The sequence below is a fragment of the Periplaneta americana genome, chromosome 14, assembly GCF_040183065.1.
Source record: "Periplaneta americana isolate PAMFEO1 chromosome 14, P.americana_PAMFEO1_priV1, whole genome shotgun sequence".
Taxonomy (NCBI): domain Eukaryota; kingdom Metazoa; phylum Arthropoda; class Insecta; order Blattodea; family Blattidae; genus Periplaneta; species Periplaneta americana.
Window position 1 is genome coordinate 119160041 of NC_091130.1, and position 19187 is coordinate 119179227.

At 35.2% G+C, this 19187-nt stretch overlaps 1 protein-coding gene and 1 non-coding gene across 2 annotated transcripts in view; both read left to right on the forward strand.

The window, feature by feature from the left end:
- Positions 1-19187, forward strand: part of LOC138713707 (beta-alanine transporter-like) — a 1405169-nt gene that overhangs the window by 935332 nt on the left and 450650 nt on the right. The window lies entirely within an intron of this gene.
- Positions 3597-3668, forward strand: TRNAY-AUA (transfer RNA tyrosine (anticodon AUA)). Its single transcript has one exon. It is a non-coding gene; the product is annotated as a tRNA-Tyr (tRNA).

Consider the following 19187-nt stretch of genomic DNA (forward strand, 5'->3'; position numbering starts at 1 on the left):
AGCATGTTCTATGCAGAGAAATAGAGAGAAGGTACATGTCCCGGGTTAGAGGTAGTGAAAGGTAAACGAATGGAGATGAGTGAAGCAACGAACACATAATTTGTTGTCACATCTTCATTTTTTATTTCTACTCATTTATGACATCTTTCTTGTAGGATCATTCTTGTTCTTTGAATTAATCATTCCGGCAAGAAATGACGGGGCTGGGGTAGACTTTACTGCATTCAATGTGACGGATGATGCTATGAGCAACTATATTAATTTCATTGTATTTATGTTCCAAAGTTGGCATTTCCCGCAGCTTAACACTCTGGTCAGCATTATCCTGTTCCTAGTTATGCCATCAAGCAGTTAAGCATAATCATTTTGATTAGTGTGAACGAAAATAGCCAATTAGTGGTTCCTAAAATAAGTCGAATCTTTCTGTACTTCTACGTTCTTTATAAGCATATAAGAGAAATTGGATCTGAAAATTGAAGTTTTGGCCAGGGTCTTAATTGACCTCCAAGAAAACTTTTTTTTTAAATTTCAACATTCAGTACTACAGAGTGCTTAATATAGCCTGCAGAATGAAAACGATATTACTGCTAAAAATACTGGTCATAGAACATAAAATATAATAATGCTTTTCTGTAACTGTCAAGTTTTTTCCAGAAGAAAATGTGTTTTGATAGTACAATTAAAAAAAAAAAGAATAGACTTATTTACTTTGCTTGATTCGTAGCTTTGAAGGCGAATTTATATTTTATTCCTGTCTTGTTATAGATGATAACATGTTTGAATCTTTCATGTTTTATTGCACGAAACTGCCGTGAATTATATTTATATTACAGAAAGAGAGAATTTGGAAGTATCTTATGAAAGAAATGTCAGAGTAAATAGTTAATTACAGTATAATTGTCTCTTTCTTGAGTTAATTAATCATTAGAAAAATTATGGTGGGTGTAAAAATGTGATCATTAAATTATTATTTACAGAGGTGTGAAAATTATTAGAATAATCTTAATTTTAAAGGTTTTTTAATAGTTCCTTCACAAATATTAATTGAATTGATGAATATTGATATATAATATTACTATACTGATGTAGGATATATTTACTACTAACAATGCCGGAAAGTATTGTTGTACATTGGTATTTTTCTTATTTTACAATTGTTATGGGAATTCAGAAATTATTATATTATGTTGGCGGAATTGGAAACATCAAAAATTAATCAAGAAATGCTTTAAACAAATTGTTCTTTGCGTTTACATTGTTGTGAAGGTTCAAATGAACGTATACATCTGTTTTCTGCATATAATTTTTTATGTTTCCAATTCCGCCAACATAATATAATAATTTCTGAATTCCCATAGCAATTGTAAAATAAGAAAAATACCAATGTACAACAATGCTTTCCGGCATTGTTAGTAGTAAATATATCCTACATCAGTATAGTAATATATATACCAATATTCATCAATTCAATTAATATTTGTGAAGGAACTATTAAAAAACTTTTAAAATTAAGATTATTCTAATAATTTTCACACCTCTGTACTGGCACTTAAATCTATTACATCAATATAAACATTTAAATCCCCAAAAAAATTCAGTTCCTTATTTAACGACGTTGTGTCAAATACTAAGTTATCGCCAAATGATCTGGGAAAACTTCGGAAAAGCCCAACTAGGTAATCAGCCCAAGCGGGAATCGAACTCACGCCCGAGCGCAACTCCGGGTCAGCAGGCAAACGCCTCTGCCGACCGAGCTACACCGGTGGCTCTTAAAAATTCTTAGACAGGTAATGAGAAAGATACTGCATTGACCGTTGCCAATGCCTTTACCATTCAGAGAACATTTCAAGGGTGAAGAGCGCTTAGTACCTGGAACAGACGACAGAAGAGCTGCGTTTTCCAGGGACGATCAATATCTACGGATGCAAATTCTACGGGATCGCCAAATGACAACTGTAGAAGAACGAAATCAAATTGAACCGGCAATGTTGATCAGCTTCAGTGAGAGAACAGAAAAAAGGAAAACTCTAAAAGGCTATCTAATCTCTGTAGGTCCATTTACACAGCACATCAATATCGAGCAAAGCGCCTTTGCTACGCTCATCATCGTCATTTCTGGGAATGGATCAGCAGGGAGCTATTTTCTTCACACAAGGAGAATAACTGCCTGCACTCCATGCTCTTCCTTTTCTAGGCGTGATCTTAGGCTGAGTATCGATTCGTCGCTGGAGATATCAGCGTGCCAATTCTGTTTTGTCCAGATCCGATGTGTCGAGCAAAGGGATTGTATAGAACTTGCATCTATATATATATTGATCGTCCTTGACGATAGGTATTGCTCTTCTGCAGCCTGCAGAATGACAAGTACTGTTGTGTTTAGATAGCTTGGCCCATTTTATGGGCGAACATTTCAGTAGGGGTGATGTAGACTGTAGAGTGAATCAGTTTCTCAACATATTCAGTGACACAGGAGGGGGAAGGAAGATAACTGCATGCATGCTGATGTAAGTTATAACTATGCTGAAAACATTGATCACGTACCTGCACTCTAAGGGCGATCACAGTTTTTCCTCTCACGGAAACGCTCGTACTTAATACGGTGCAGTCTTCTCTTTTTGCTCTTCCACTCACAATAAAGTAAACTACAATGTCTTTATTGGTTCCATTATGGTACTAATATTTACAATAGTTAATATACTACACACTTGCAGAAGGAAAAGAAGGTGCTGCACAGCGACTAACCCATACACCTCTTTCTTTCCTTATAAGTATCAAATGGACTTGCATGGTTTAAGCGTAGAATGTTATGACAGGCCAAGCTATCTAAACACAACAGTACTTGTATTTCTGGGCAGTATAAACATTGAATCCTAAAACCTTACCAATATGATGAAAGAGTAATGGAACGGAGAAAAATTCTCTCCGGCGCCGGGATTTGAACCCGGGTTTTCAGCTCTACGTGCTGATGCTTTATCCACTAAGCCACGCCGGATACAACCCCGACGCCGGTTAGAATCGTCTCAGATTAAGCTCCATCTCTTGGGTTCCCTCTAGTGGCCGCCCTCTGCACTACGTCATAGATGTCTATGAACGCAGGACCGAAGTCCATACATGTGTTGAGGTGCACTCGAATGAGTGACTGGTTGGCCGGGATCCGACGGTATAGGCGCCGTCTTATCTCACAAAGTGATTTATTACGCATATCATATATATTTTGATGTACCGAAGTACATATGATATTTCCATGCAGATATTCTGCGTCATCATATGATGAAAGAGTAATGGAACCGAAGTACATATGATATTTCCATGCAGATATTCTGCGTCATCATATGATGAAAGAGTAATGGAACGGATGTACTTCGGTACATCAACATATATATGATATGCGTAATAAATCACTTTGTGATTTAAGACGGCGCCTATACCGTCGGATCCCGGCCAACCAGTCACTCATTCGAGTGCACCTCAACACATGTATGGACTTCGGTCCTGCGTTCATAGACATCTATGACTTAGTGCAGAGGGCGGCCACTAGAGGGAACCCAAGAGATGGAGCTTAATCTGAGACGATTCTAACCGGCGTCGGGGTTGTATCCGGCGTGGCTTAGTGGATAAAGCATCAGCACATAGAGCTGAAAACCCGGGTTCAAATCCCGGCGCCGGAGAGAATTTTCTCCGTTCCATTACTCTTTCATCATATGATGACGCAGAATATCTGCATGGAAATATCATATGTACTTCGGTACATCAAAATATATATTACCAATATGAGCCACGTTTCCGTTCATCTTTTACGAAGGTTATTGATCTTGCTGTCTCATTTGGATATTCAATTGTTGTCATTCTGCAAAATTCCACTTGTATGATTGTATATATTTGTCTTTAAGCAATATACCTTTTGGTGAGGTGGCACTTCACATTATTAATATACAGTACTGCCTCCCCGTTTTATAACGCCTCTCGTACAAGTCAATTAGGTCATTACTTATTTTTAATTTATTATTGCAATTCTTCCATTAGTCTTTTCTTGTCTGTCATCAATTCTTTCACTGCAACTAAAACTTACCCTAGCACAAACCCTAGTAATGCCGCACTTCGATTATTGTGACGTTTTGTTAAGTGACCTAAGTTCTGAACTGTCAGTCAAGTTACAGCGAGCTCAGAATATGTGCGTCAGATACGTGTGCAACATCCGACGATATGATCACATATCACCGTCCTTCGCAAGTCTTTCGTGGCTCCGACTTAAAGAACGCAGAACTTTACACTCTTTATCTTTACTCTTTCGAATTCTGCACACCTCAACACCAAATTACCTTTCGTCTCGTTTCTCTTATTTATACTCTAACCACGACGTAAATCCCAGATCACTTATCTGTGGCACACTAAGTATACCTCTTCATAGAACATCTTGTTATTCATCATCTTTTACAGTATCCACCTCGCGTCAATAGAATTCCTTCTCGCAAAGTATTAGGGGCTGCAAGACAATAAACACCTTTAAAAACAGCTTAAAAGATAATCTTACTATTAACATTTCACTCCAATCATACTGATTTAAACTATCACTGACTACATTGTTACGTCTTTCTTTAGACATGCATCCTGATAGTGCTGTATTTTCAAAATTGTCTCATAATAATCTCTTTCTATTATCTAATATTATTTGAAATATATTAACATTCTATGTATTTTAGCTTAATTCTGCTACACAGTTTATTTCAGTGTTTAATTAATAGTTCATAGTATTTTGTTGTTTAATTCGTAAATAACTCTTGTATACATGTAACTCTCATCTAAATTAAATTGTTGAATTCTTTGGAAGTTCATGCATATGTATATATACTTTTTGATGGTTGAGTGAAAGAGAAGGCCTTAACTCTGCCAGCTAAAATAAATTATTATTACTTTAATTCTCACCCATTATTATTACACAAACATTACTGTACCGGTACTTCTAATTCTTGACCTCCCTCCTGTAGGCTATGACACATTTGCCCTCACTTCATATCTCTATTTTTACTTTTCCCTGCTAACTTTTCCATATTGCTACTTTATTTAGATCTTAGTTTTCTTTTCTCACGATTTCTCTAATTTGCAAGTATGAAATGGTAAAGTATACCTTATTTTATTTCAAGGAGTGCAGTTCGGTGGCTCCTTTGAACACCGAACTGCACTCCTTGTAATAAAATAAGGTATACTACTGTAGAAAACTTTTGTGGAACAGAAACTCCAACATTTGTACTACTTACTAGAGAATTTACTTGTAATGTACAACATACCTTTGTGAAATACCCCCTAGTAATTGTGGAAAAATATTTAAATGTTTCTTTATACTGATGGCATTGTCATTTTATAAGGTATAACTTAGTTTGCAATTTATAAAGTTATCTTTTTGGCCCTCGTGTGAGTTTTTATCTGTATCTTAAAATTTCTTTCACAGAAATGAAGCTAAGAGTTCGTATAGTATTTCAGGAGTTACATACACTTTCGAGAGTAAAAATAGTTTTTTTTTTTATTTTTTTAATGATGGTGCGTGAAGTTGCATTTTAACCACTATTATCAGTTTGTAAAGTTCAAATGGATGATCTTAGAAGCATGCGAATACCCAGAATTAATTTTATTACAAATGAGGAAATCAGTGAAGGAGTGTATATAAAGGAAAGAATCATAGATCGGATGGAAAAGAGAACTCTTACAATTGTATGGACAAGTGCGGAGAATGAAGGATGAAAGATTGCCAAAGCAAGTTACAAATTGGTCACCACCAGGCAGGAGAAGAAGATGAAGGGCCTGTACAACATGGCGTGGAGGAATTGCTAAAGTCATTGAGAGAAGTGGTTTAGGAAGTGGAGAGTGGCAAGACCGAACTTTTGAGGAAAACGGGTATAAGAGGCAACCACTGAAAAGGGGAACGCCTGTAAGAGTAAAGGTAAATGTAATAATTGTGACTTCAAAAATGAATACTAGTGATATGTAGATTTTGTCCTTTATGCTATAGTTTATTCTATAGAAGCAAATTGTTATAAAACTTAAGAAATAATATTCCACTGAAAGTGTATGTGCATATAATACAGAGACATCATTTTATATTTACTAACATTTCTAATATTAACCCGTCTATACCTTTGGATTAACGGTTGAGAACAGGAAATACCGTTTGCTATCCCCTTCCACGACTGCAGTTCGATCATACTGTCGTAAAATACAAAAAATCACTCTAATAAGTATAGGAGGGAAGAAAAGTAGTTCATCCATTTACGTAAACTAGGAAATATCGTGATTTTTAGTTCGATAATTTTCATTAGGTTTTTGTGTAATCAAAATACAGTATTGTATTAACAATAAGTGTTTTTACTCACGAACTGACCTATCCATTCGGATGTATTCGTTATGCAGTGTATATTATACTGTCTACAGCACATTAGCGTACAATATAGAGAATGAAGTTAAATTCAAAAATAATCATAATATGGATATTTAAACACATTTTTGAAAATGGTGGCAGTTCATTTCCATACGGGCTTCAGTTCTTTAGTGCATATTATCGCACTATAAACTATTGTACCTAATTCCAATTACCAGTTTCGTCCTTCGTACTAATAACTCATGTTGAAATAATTCTGTACCTACTCTATAAAAGAATACCTTACGTACTGTAAATTCAATCTTCATTTCTGCCCGATCCGAAAAGATAAAATTACTCAGACATGCTGTCTACTGTCCGTCCAAGTGGTTTTGTTGCAGGGTCGTAGGAAGGGGGGAAATCACGTGACAGTTAATTGCTTAACGAGGCCCTTTTATTTAAGTTATTTTAAACTGTTGTATAATATTACGTAGAAGTCCAATTCCTAACAGAAGTTAATGTTTTCAGAAAAGAGCTAAGACAGCCCAGCCACTAGCCTTTACAAAGGGGCGAGCAGAAGCGGATATGGAGGATAATCGGGATGCGACATAGGGAAACGGACGACAGTACCTGTGCGAAAATATGATTCAATATTGAAAGCTCTTTCGCTACTGGAAAACACAAACATACTTCCGGAACGTACTGTACTCACTACCTCAGTTGTGTTTACTATGACCGTAAGGCGACTTTGACTGCACATGCGGCCTTGGTTCTGTGTAGAGGAAGGTTGGAAGTTTACTAGTAGAGGGGATGGGAGGAAAGTACATTCAAAAACTCGGGTGCAATAAAAATTGAAGTAAAAATAAAATGATTTCCCTGTAGATAACTATGGTTGACAAGGTTTTTGTAACATGGATGAAAATCATGACGAGAATCCTTAGACGTTGTCTACTTACGATTACTTTGAAACTAGAGAACAAATATTAAGAGCAATTGATTGCATTGTAATAATTAGGCATAAAATATAAATATACGGTGGACGTAGAAATTACATTTGAAGAGTCCACTGCAAGAATGATGGATGTCATTTGGAATACATTTTCCAGGAGAAGCAATTGAAAGTTTGAAATGCTTAGCGCTCAAAGCTTAACTGTGATTTTCCAATCATACTGGACAATGACTATCAGTGTTAATGCCACATAACTCTGTATGTACATTCTATATGTCTTAAGCTATGCATTGACAGTCTTGGTTCATTTTTGACTAGAAAGTGACATCCATCATTCTTGCAGTGGACTCTTCATTTAAAAAGGAACTTATTAAAGCGTAATTTTGCACTACAAAACAGTTTGTAAGTAATATCTTTCTTTTCTGTTTGTAATTTAAGCGACGTGTTCTGTCGGAGTCTAGATTTCTTCATAGAAACGATAAGCACTTACAAAGAGTGTGCTCCATTGGTCGCTGGTCGAGACGACCCTTGCAACAAAAGAAAACTCTTGGGTGCTGCTTATTTGCTCAGCGCCTCTCGACGCCTATTGCGAGCAGGTTATTGGAGGAGCTATCAGAGCGAAGCGCTATGAAGGTTGGGGCACGAAATTACTCCAGGAATTAGGTGCCAATTCCTCGGCAGGGCAATAACTTCTTTCTTCCACTATCCAATCTTCCAACTATTAGCACTTATGTGCACCTTTTATTGCACATTCAATCACGGTCCACTGAAAGGCTATTCATCTGAAAAATACTTGTAGCCTAATAGTTTTCAAACCTTCAGAAGGAATACGGAGACAGCATTCCTTTACTGGGGTTGGGACGAGAACAATGCAAACCTCTAACACAGTGATGTCAATTGATGCCCATAGGAGCAAGCGCGCGCTTTATAGCCCAGGAGAGCCTGAGCGCTTTACAGCGGAAAGGAAAGAGACAGACGAAAGAGGTAGTATATGCCGCTTGGTTGAGCTATTTACAGGGATGGCCAGAACTGATTCAATGGATAAGGGAAGATAACTTATTAAAACTGTGTTAGTTTTTAGATTTGTCTGAGAAGTATAAGTGAATTATAAGAATGTAAGTTTTAATTTTAATGTTCATTTTTCACAAGTTTACTTTCTTATTCAAAAGGAATATTTTCTCAATTTTTTACAGAAAAGTGACATTTTCAGATATGTTTGTTTAGTAGCCTTACAGGTACTAAAACAATGTTTTCGTAAATCTAATATATCGTAAATACGTACTAACTTACTCAAGATAGTGTATTAAAATTTTTGAAAATATTCGCATGGAAAATGTTTGTAAGGAATTGAATTAATAAATCAAATACTGTTACATCACAAACAAAAGATATGTGCCTATGTTTTGGTAAACCGTCAGCTCTATAGCTTCAGCAGATTTCGAGATAATTTAATATTCTGATAACAGAAAGTTGCGCACCAATATCACCTAAAAGCATAATGCGATAAGAGTTTTATTATGTAATATTAGTTACAGTTAAAACATATACCTAGACAACTTTGCTTTGTACTATAATATTGTTTTGATTAGTTTCATTAGGCTAAATATACCATCAATATCAATTTCAACTTATCATGTCATATTCAGTGACTTTCTTTGGGATAACACTTTCTTTATGAGTGATGTGCTTAATTCACTTAGTAGAGTATAGTTGTAGTTATTATGGAATTTGTGTCAATATTTCTTCTTTACTCTTTATTATGTTATTAACGTTTAAACACAACTGCAATATTAGGCTAAGAAATAGGTGTTAGTACTTTTGTTTTACAGACAATATAGAAAATAATAAACAGAAAGAAGCCATATAAAAAGACATAAAAATGTCACGTTCCGTTTGAAGTTTGTGCACCATTTTTTTCTTAATCCAACAGGCTACTTATTCCTCCTAGCATACCTAGCGCTTAATGCCCGCGCACGACGTCAAGGTCAGAAAAATGCGCTTGCTTTGACGTCACTGCTCTAACATCATGCTGGGTTTGCAGTGAAAGACCTGTCCTTGGGCAGAACACTATAAATGGAATGAAAACAGCATGTAGCATGTAGTGTGAAATATAATATAGCCTGCTTTCACGTCTTATGTACAAAATCTGGAATAATTCGAAAACGGTAACAAAGATAACTACATATAATTACGGTAATTCATATAGAATTGTTTGATATAACATTCTTTATTTCTCCTTAAACTCAACATTATACGAAAATACGGCGGGGCTTTCGCAACATGAGAATATAATGACACAGAACCACCAAATGAAAGAGTCACAAAGAATAAATTTCGTGGACGAAGAAGATGCTGTCAGTTTTGTCTAAAACCTGGACGCTCGATTTTACTTCCCTACCTAAGAACTTCAGGCCAACAAACAAGCAAATAAAAATTAAGTTCTTAAATATTAAATAAAGCACCTTACCTCACTTTAAGCATTGTGATCACTTGACAATGATGGCACAGTAGGAACTGTAACTTAATAATAATAATAATAATAATAATAATAATAATAATAATAATAATAATAATAATAACAATAATAATAATAGTAATATAATAATCATAATAGTAATAATAATAATAATAATAATAATAATAGTAATAATATAATAATAATAATATTAAAAATGTATTGCCAGAAAAAAAATACAAAAAATGTAATACAATAAAATTATGAATGTACAAAATTCTAGCACTCAGCTGAAAGGGAGTGATCTCGTGCTCAGAGGAGAATTTCACGCATTGCTAAAAATGTTATGTTTTATTCAACGACGCTCGCAACTGTTGAGGTTAGGATATATCAGCGTCGCCGGTGTGCCGGAATTTTGTCCCACAGAGGTTCTTTTACATGCCAGTAAATCTACTGACATGAGCCTGTCGCATTTAAGTATACTTAAATGCCATCGACCTTGCCCGGGCTCGAACCCGCAACCTCGGGCATAGAAGGCCAACGCTATACCAATTCCGCCAACCAGGCTGACTTTCATGTAATTTTACAATAAAATAGCATCTAAGAAATTAATATTTACTAATAACAAATTGCTTACATACACAATATTTTTTTTTTATTTTGAAACTGTTAGAGTTAAATAGACGTGGATGTTACTTTATTAATTTGTTATACATTCTAGGGCCGATATTAGTATTATGGTTGGAAGCAGTGCTCGTTAAACACTTTGGTTCAAACAAACATATTGTATCCATGCCTTTGGTTTTGTGTTTGTGAGTATATGGTCTGCAATATGTGTGATTTTTATATAAAAAATGTAGTGAAACATTCATACAAATTTGATGTAATTTTAAGACTTAATTCTAAAAACAATTTTTCGGTAGAACGATAAACAGGTTTTTTTTAGACATATTGCATTAAGGGATTTCATATTGATAATTATTGCCGTTTCCCCGATAAGAACAAGTGATGAAAGAACATCTGTTAGCGCAGCATTTGTTTATAAACCACAGTCCTGCGCTCCAATATCGCCATTAATAATATTTCTCTCCTGTCTCACATTCATACTGAAACGGGGTTCAGTGTTGAAATCTGCAAGAATCTTACCATATCTTACGGAGATTCTGAATTTCCTTAATATTTCAATGGAAAGCCATTATCTCGTTGTGTAGTATCGGAGCACACCGGCATCAACATCGACTTGAAAATTCTGCTGTCTCTTTTTCCGAGTATGTTCGCTGTAGAAATGAATCCCTTCGATTGTCATAATATGACGGTGCGATTCAGTAGTTTTACTAATTGTTTTATTTCAATAATGGAAATGATTATGCTTTGTGTAATAGAATTATTCCAGAAAAGATGGGGCTATCCATACAAAATGTGCCAAACATCGTGTTTGTGAACTATAAATTACACTTTGGCATATACGGTACTTGAACCTGAAACGCCCATTTTTCATTCCAGGTCAATTCGTCCATAGCACAAAATCCAATATACAGAATGTCCACTACAAAAATGTAGACAACCAAAACGTCCAATCAAATAAGACCACTAGTCAAAATATCGAATATGGACAAATGTCCACAAGTCACAATATTGAAACGTCCAGAAGTGAAAAGTCCAATAGGCCTATATGATATGTACACAGAAGATTATTCAATATTCACGACCAAGATTCCCATCTCCTATGTGAAATTCCTATAGAATAACGTTGAAAAGTGACCATAGAACCAACAACGTAATGGAAAGTTCCCATTCTAAGTTTCAAAAAAATATATATATTTTCTGGTCATCATGTCAGTATTTGAATATTTATAGAAAATAAACTCAAAGACAGAATGATACAAAGAATATCACAATCCAAATTCATAATGTTAACATAAGCGTATGACACCTCTTAAACAAGAAGTATATTAAACCTACAAATCAACGGCGAAATAAGGATTGCATACCGATCACTGTTGCCAACATATCGCTCTACAATCTCGCTAACTTTTCAACAAAAAGTAGCTAAATCTCTCCAAAGTTTGTTTAAAAAATCCCCAGAAATGCCGCTAAAAATTAATAATAAATGTCACTAAATAAAAATAAGAAGAACATACATAAACGGAGGGAAATATAATTTCCTCGTCATCATCCTCTTCTGCGGAGTCTGGTTGTGTTGTTGACGGCAGTGATGTTGAGGTGGAAGGTGTGGGAACAGCTGATTATGAATACACTGCACTTGATCCAATCATTGACACTACACATTCTGGTAAATTGTAAGTGTGGAAATGTTCACCCAAGCGTTTGACCACAATTTTTTTTTGTGAAATCTAACACTTTTTAAATCTTATAATTAAAATTATATTAAAACCAGCAAAACCTACATTCTCATTTGCTTCACACGAATTGTCGGCACAAAATTCCAAAGCTCAATTGCCTCGGATCGGTTCGGAGTGGAAAATATCCGCGTTGCTGGAGCTCGCGACTTGTCACGTGCCAGTCAAAATTGCCACCGTTTATCAGTGTTGGAGCAGTAGCATTGAGAGAGACCTAACCCGTGAGAATCATTGAATTAGCTTCTTTCACCCTTGATCACTGATCACAAATATATGAGATCAGGGCTTTCACGTATGAATCATTAGACGACTCAGTCATGCACCCGTGCCTCTTCTAAAACTAAGAAGTGCACGACTTCAGTTGAATGTTTTAACTTAAAAGAAGGGGAAAAGTGAAGGAATATAAAAATCAGCAGAAAACTCGCTAATCGTATTTTACAAACTTTGTCGCCGAGACTGATTCAAAATTCCCTAGATTTAGCGACTTATCGCTAAATATGGCTACACCGATACCGATAGAATCAATATAAGAACAACAATGTGTAACAATAACTGCGGCCACCTTCATATCATATGAAGCTCCATGGTGAAGAAGAAAATTAGCCAATATTGTAAATTTAGCTTACATTTCATTATTAAATTATTAATTTTCATTATTAAAAATATTGTTATGGAGGTCCATGATACCGTACATGTAATAACTGCATACATTTTTTATAATGACATTTAATAACTATGGGCACTTTTTATACTGCACGTTTAATGCCTATAGACATTGAGAGTCGGCCTGGGTGGCGTAGTCGGTAAAGTGCTGGCCTTTTGTGCCCGAGGGTGCGGGTTCGATCTCGACCCATGTTGATGGCATTTAAGTGCGTTTAATTGCGACAGACTCATGTCAGCAGATTTACTGGCATGTAAAAACTTCTGCGTGACAATATTCCAGCACACCGGCGACGCTGATATAAACTCGGAAGTTGCGAACGTCGTTAAATAAAACATAATTCACAATTTTTTTACATTGAAGATAATGACCATTTATTGACTGTGGACATATTTCTTACTGGACATTTGATGACTGGCCACATTTTTGATACTGGACATTAATAATGGTGGACATTTCGCAAAGTATTAGGGGCTGCAAGACAATAAACACTTTTAAAAACAGCTTAAAACATAACCTTCTTAGCATTTCACTCCAATCATACGGACTTAAACTATCACTGTCTACATTGTTAGGCCACTCCTTCCTTTAGGTATGCATCCTGATAGTGCAGTATTTTCAAAATTGTCTCATAACCAGGGAACGGATTTATATGGACTAAAAATATATGAAATATGTAAATATATATGTAGTTATTTTTACCAAAATATGGAATTAAATATGGATTTTTACCAAAATATGGAATTAAATATGGACTTAAAATTATAAAAAAATGACTATGTACGTTAAATATTGGTACATTTTAATCAAACTAAACAAAAAATATAATGGACGTACCTTATCTTCCAATGTAGTTTCAACAAAACACAATTTTTATTGTCTGTTACCATAACAATAGGTTACAAACATTTCTTTCAAGTGCTGAAAAGTGAATCTTCTTCTATTGTCTCTGAGGATAGATTTATACTGACTAAAAGAGCGTTCGACGTCACAAGAAGTAACTGGTACATAATTCAATTTCACAATGTCTGCTGGGGATAAGTCCAAGTTAATCTTCACTGTTGATTCACCACTCATCACAGCAACAACCTTTTGTAGTTCTTCATATCCAGGGTTTTTTGAAAGTACAGTGTCCACCTTAGCTCTTACTGCATCTGCAACTTTACCTCTACCACGATTCAGTTGTTCCACAGTACTATTTATAATTTCAAAACTTTCAGATAGTGAAAGGTGCCTATTTTGGAGACTTTTGAGCGTTTTTATGATGCATGAAAATGTATGCTGAATGTGAGCTAAGTCATTCTTCACACTTATGTCACAGGTAACTGTTTTCGCAGTATCAATTGAGACTGCATCTTCAGAGTCCAATGCAAGGAGAACATTGTTAATAGAGTCTATATGTTCGGCATAATATTCAACTGCTTCTAGCCATGTACCCCATCTAGTTAAAATTGGCTTTGGTGGCAATGGAATTTCAGGGTACATTTCTTTCAACACGTTAACTCTACTGGGAGCTTTGAGAAATACTTTTTTCACTGATGAAATCAACAAATCTACTTTAGGGAAATTGTCTCTGACCACTTCTGCCACACGATGAAATGCATGCGCCACACAAGTAAAATGAGTCAATTTAGGATATACAACAGATAATGCTTGTCCAGCTTTGACCATATAAGGGGCAGCATCGCTAATAAAGAATAACACATTATCGTACATAATACCCTTTGGCCACAGGATACCCATAGCTTCGTTGAACAGTTTAACTATAGTTTTGTTATTGCACTTTTCTAGAACATCACAATGTAAAAGAATTCGTTCAGAATATTGTTCACTTAACAAACCGATAACTACATTACCAACAAGTCTACCTTCTTTGTCGGGAGTCTCATCAATGGAAACCCAAATTGAACTATCTTTAATTTCATCTCTTATCTTCTGTATTGTCTCATCGTAGATGGATGGAGCATACGTCTTCCTAAGTGTTGACTCATCCGGGATTGTATGTTGAGTATATTTTTCAAGGAATTCCCTGAAGACCTTATTCTTTAGTTTGTAGAGAGGAATATCAGCAGAGATGAGAGAACGGCACAGGTCGATGTTAAACTCAGATCTTACATTCGATGTTGTTGGTTGTGTTAAAAACAATTGTCTCTGCTTGGAATTTAGTTGTTTGTTGGCCTGATGTTTACTAGTTGTAATGTGTTGTTGCACCAGGAACTTTTGTGTAGATGATACTGCACACTGACACAAATTACAAAATAATATTTTATTGTCAGTTGATAAACCATCTTCTTTAAATTCTGAAATGTAACTTGTTAGTTTTGATTTTAAATTGACTGAATGACGTACTTTTGGCATATTTACCGTCTTTATAGTATGATTTACAAAACTGAACCTATGTGTACTCTGACTGGCATTTAACTGTTGAGCTGCACAACTGAAGTCTGTTAAAAATTTTAAATTAAATTAATACAGTTTTGTAACTTACTTTCCCATTGTTGATAGGACTGCTAATTTTCAAATAACTCTGATGTTAAAGGGATTACTGAACATGTGTTTAAATCTCTATTGTTGAAATGTATTTTTAAAAGTTAATGGAATTTTGTTTTGTTTTATTGTTAAACCTAATATAATATGGACTGTTTTATATGAAATATGGAAAATATATGGAAATTAACGAAAATATGTACTAAACTCTAAAATATGGAAAAATATGGAAAATAAAAGTAGGATTTTTCAACCCTACACATTGTGAAACATAAAGATAATGCAAAATATAAATTATATTAGCTTTATAAGTAAATATGTATTTACATATAAATCCTTTCCCTGCTCATAACAATCTCTTTCTATTATGTAACATTATTTGAAATATACTAACATTCTATGTATTTTAGCTTAATTCTGCTACTTACTTACTTATTTACAAATGGCTTTTAAGGAACCCGAAGGTTCATTGCCGCCCTCACATAAGCCCGCCAGCGGTCCCTATCCTGTGCAAGATTAATCCAGTCTCTATCATCACACCCCACCTCCCTCAAATCCATTTTAATATTATCCTCCCATCTATGTCTCGGCCTCCCTAAAGGTCTTTTTCCCTCCGGTCTCCCAACTAACACTCTATATGCATTTCTGGATTCGCCCATACGTGCTGCATGCCCTGCCCATCTCAAACCAGAGAATCAGTCCTATTCTGAGGCTTATTATAGGGATACGTAACAAGCTGTTTTTTACGGTGATGGGTTGTTAGCCCTTCGCCCAACCCCCAAGCTGGAGGACCACCCCTTATCGGCTGTCCACGACTGCTTATTCAATATATTCGCAGCTACCCTCCATATCTGGAGGCCGTCTCCTCTATCCGCAACCTGAGGACGCGCCATGCCGTGGTGATAGGGACCCACAATACATGGTTAATTCTGCTACATAGTTTGTATTTCAGTGTTTAATTAATAGTTCATAGTATTTTGTTGTTTAATTCGTAAATAACTCTTGTATACATGTAGCTCTTATCGAAATCAAATTGTTGAATTCTTTGTAAGTTCATACATATGTATGTATACTTTTTGCTGGTTGAGTGGAAGAGAAGGCCTTACGGCCTTAACCCTGGCAGCTAAAATAAATAATAATAATAATAATAATAATAATAATAATAATAATAATAATAATAATAATAATAATAATAATAATAATTATAATTATAATAATAATAATTATTATTATTATTATTATTATTATTATTATAATAATTATTATTATAATTATTATTATTATTATTATTATTATTATTATTATTTCGCAGCGACGAGCGGTGATGTCGTTTTCGGGGAAGCAATTTCATGGAAAATTGTATGTAGGCAACTGGCATCGAAGTCCAGTCGAGCAATGGCATACATACAGGCATTGCTTCCCTTCGCTTCACGCTACCGCATGCCATTGGACATTTCACAGTGTACTAATTCACTGATAATCCTATTTTCAGATCCACATGATACAGAGTATATAACCCTATGTTTGCATTGTTTACATGCGTGTCTTTCTGTACGCGTAAATAATCCTATTATTAATCAAAATATTTTTTCACATATAGGTAGGTTGAATTTTGATATTTGTTTTGATATATAGAAATTAAAACATCGGGCGTTTTCTGTGTAGTATTATGCCTTCATTTTCCACAATTTCGTTAGCACTTTCCCCTTTAATACAGATTTCTCCTTCTGGATTATTCTAAATTGGCTTCTGACCCAGTAGAACCTGAATAATTATAAAGTTTTAATATTTCTAAATGCGACTTTAAAGTGTGCATTGGGATTGCCTCATGCTTGACGTTAAAATTTAAACTTAAGTTTGTTCTCGCAGTTCCATTTAACTATTGGAGCTTCACTAATTTCGTTCCGTAAGTCATTAATGTGGTCACAACCTATGAGCTCGTGTCCTGTTCTCTCATTGGGCGGAGAAATGAATCTCACTCCTGTGAACAGATCTGCTTTATTGCGGTTAATCAATACACCGTGTCCGAAATGAGACCTAACCGATAAAGATACTAAATAATTTATTCCTTAATTATGACACACAAAAAGAAATTAGGGAAAAATATTCATCAAATCAACAAGTTCATGTCACCATCAGTAAATCTCAACATATCCCCCTCTAGTAGCACGACACACATCTATCCTATATTCAATCTCTCACCAGGCGTTGTGTAACATTTGCGGAGTTACAGATCTTACTGTGTCGATAATACTTCGACGTAACACTTGAATGTTATCCACTCTGGTGTTGTAGACACGGTCTTTCACGAATCCCCAAAGAAAAAAGTCCAATGGTGTAAGATCAGGAGATCGTGAGGGTCATGCGCTAGGACCACCACGACCAATCTATCGTTCCAGGAAATGATTGTGTAAAGTTTCCTGACAGATTTACGTGGACTTCGTGTGAATGCTTCACGAATGGCTTCGAAGTTTCCATCCGACGTCCTCTTCCTACCGTCGCCACCATGTCTGGAAGTCTCCATTTTCTATCAAATATTTGTGCCACACAACAATGGTGTGCCTATCAGGAGCTGCACGGCCGTATTTTTCACGAAATGTCCGCTGAACTGTAACCGGGAATTTAAACTCTGCTAACCAATAACAGCACTGCACTTTTTCTTGCGGTGTGAAAGAAGCCATTTTGGAATACAATCTGTGTATACACAACAACAGGGATAACAGGTTCGCCAATTTCACGAATGAAGTGAAGTTACAGTACAACGGAGTACAGATGGAGTGAGGTGGCGCATTGAGTTTTATTTACCTTTGCGTTAGTGTACGATCCGGTTCGTGATCAGAGGTACAGTATTCTTCCGTCTCTCCCTACGAAACGAACTCAGGCCATCACAGTGCATTTTCAATTCATAGTGAACAATTTTTTTTCGAATTAGTTGCAAGTATATACATGGTTGTATTTTATAACGCTAACGACTTCAACGTCCCCGAGGGACATGAAAACTTGTATCCTATCCACAGTCACTAGATTGTACTACTAACATTAGAATATAAGGCGGCACATTGACGTCGTTGTTTACATTCACAGTATGTCTGCCTACTATGTTCAATGAACTGTATATCAAGTTGTGCATAAGCCTGTATGTGTACATATACAGGGTGATTCACGAGGATTTACCGTCTCTTACGGAGCTTATTTCCGAAGACATTCTGAGCAAAAAATTTCATATAAACATTTGTCCTAATCTCAATATTTTCAGAATTACACCAATTTGAATTTGTTTGTAAAATACCATTATTCTTGACTTTTAAGGGTAAAATAATATTACAGATAAAGAATGAACTATTCAGGAGTATAATTTCTTTAATTAGCTAGTATTCTGACGCTAAAAATGTTGTGAATTCCATAGTTGCTTCGTACGTTTTTTTTAACTACAAAATTATATTTTCTAACTCATTTATCACAACAATTGTTACAAACGACGCCACTATTTTAAATTCTTTAAGGCTATACAATGGGATGCATAATTAAACTGTAAAGAATCGAGTTCCTAAAATCGTATGATTTGTAACAGTTTTTGTGATAAGTACGTAAGATTGGTGTCAGTTTTAGTTTTCAAATTGAAAAATAAAATCTTTACAAAGCAATTAACAACACATTTTTAGCTTCCGAACACCAAGAAATTAAAGAAATGATACTTCTGAATAGTTCATTCTCTATTTGTAATATATTTTTACCCATAAAACTAAAGAAAAAAGGTATTTTACTAACAACATCAAATTAGTGTAACTCTGAAAATATTGAGATTAGGACACATGCTTATATGAAATTTCTTGCTCAGAATGTCTTCGGAAATAAGCTCTGTAAGTGACGGTAAATCCTCGTGAATTATCCTCTATATATATTTGGAGACACATAAAATGAATTTA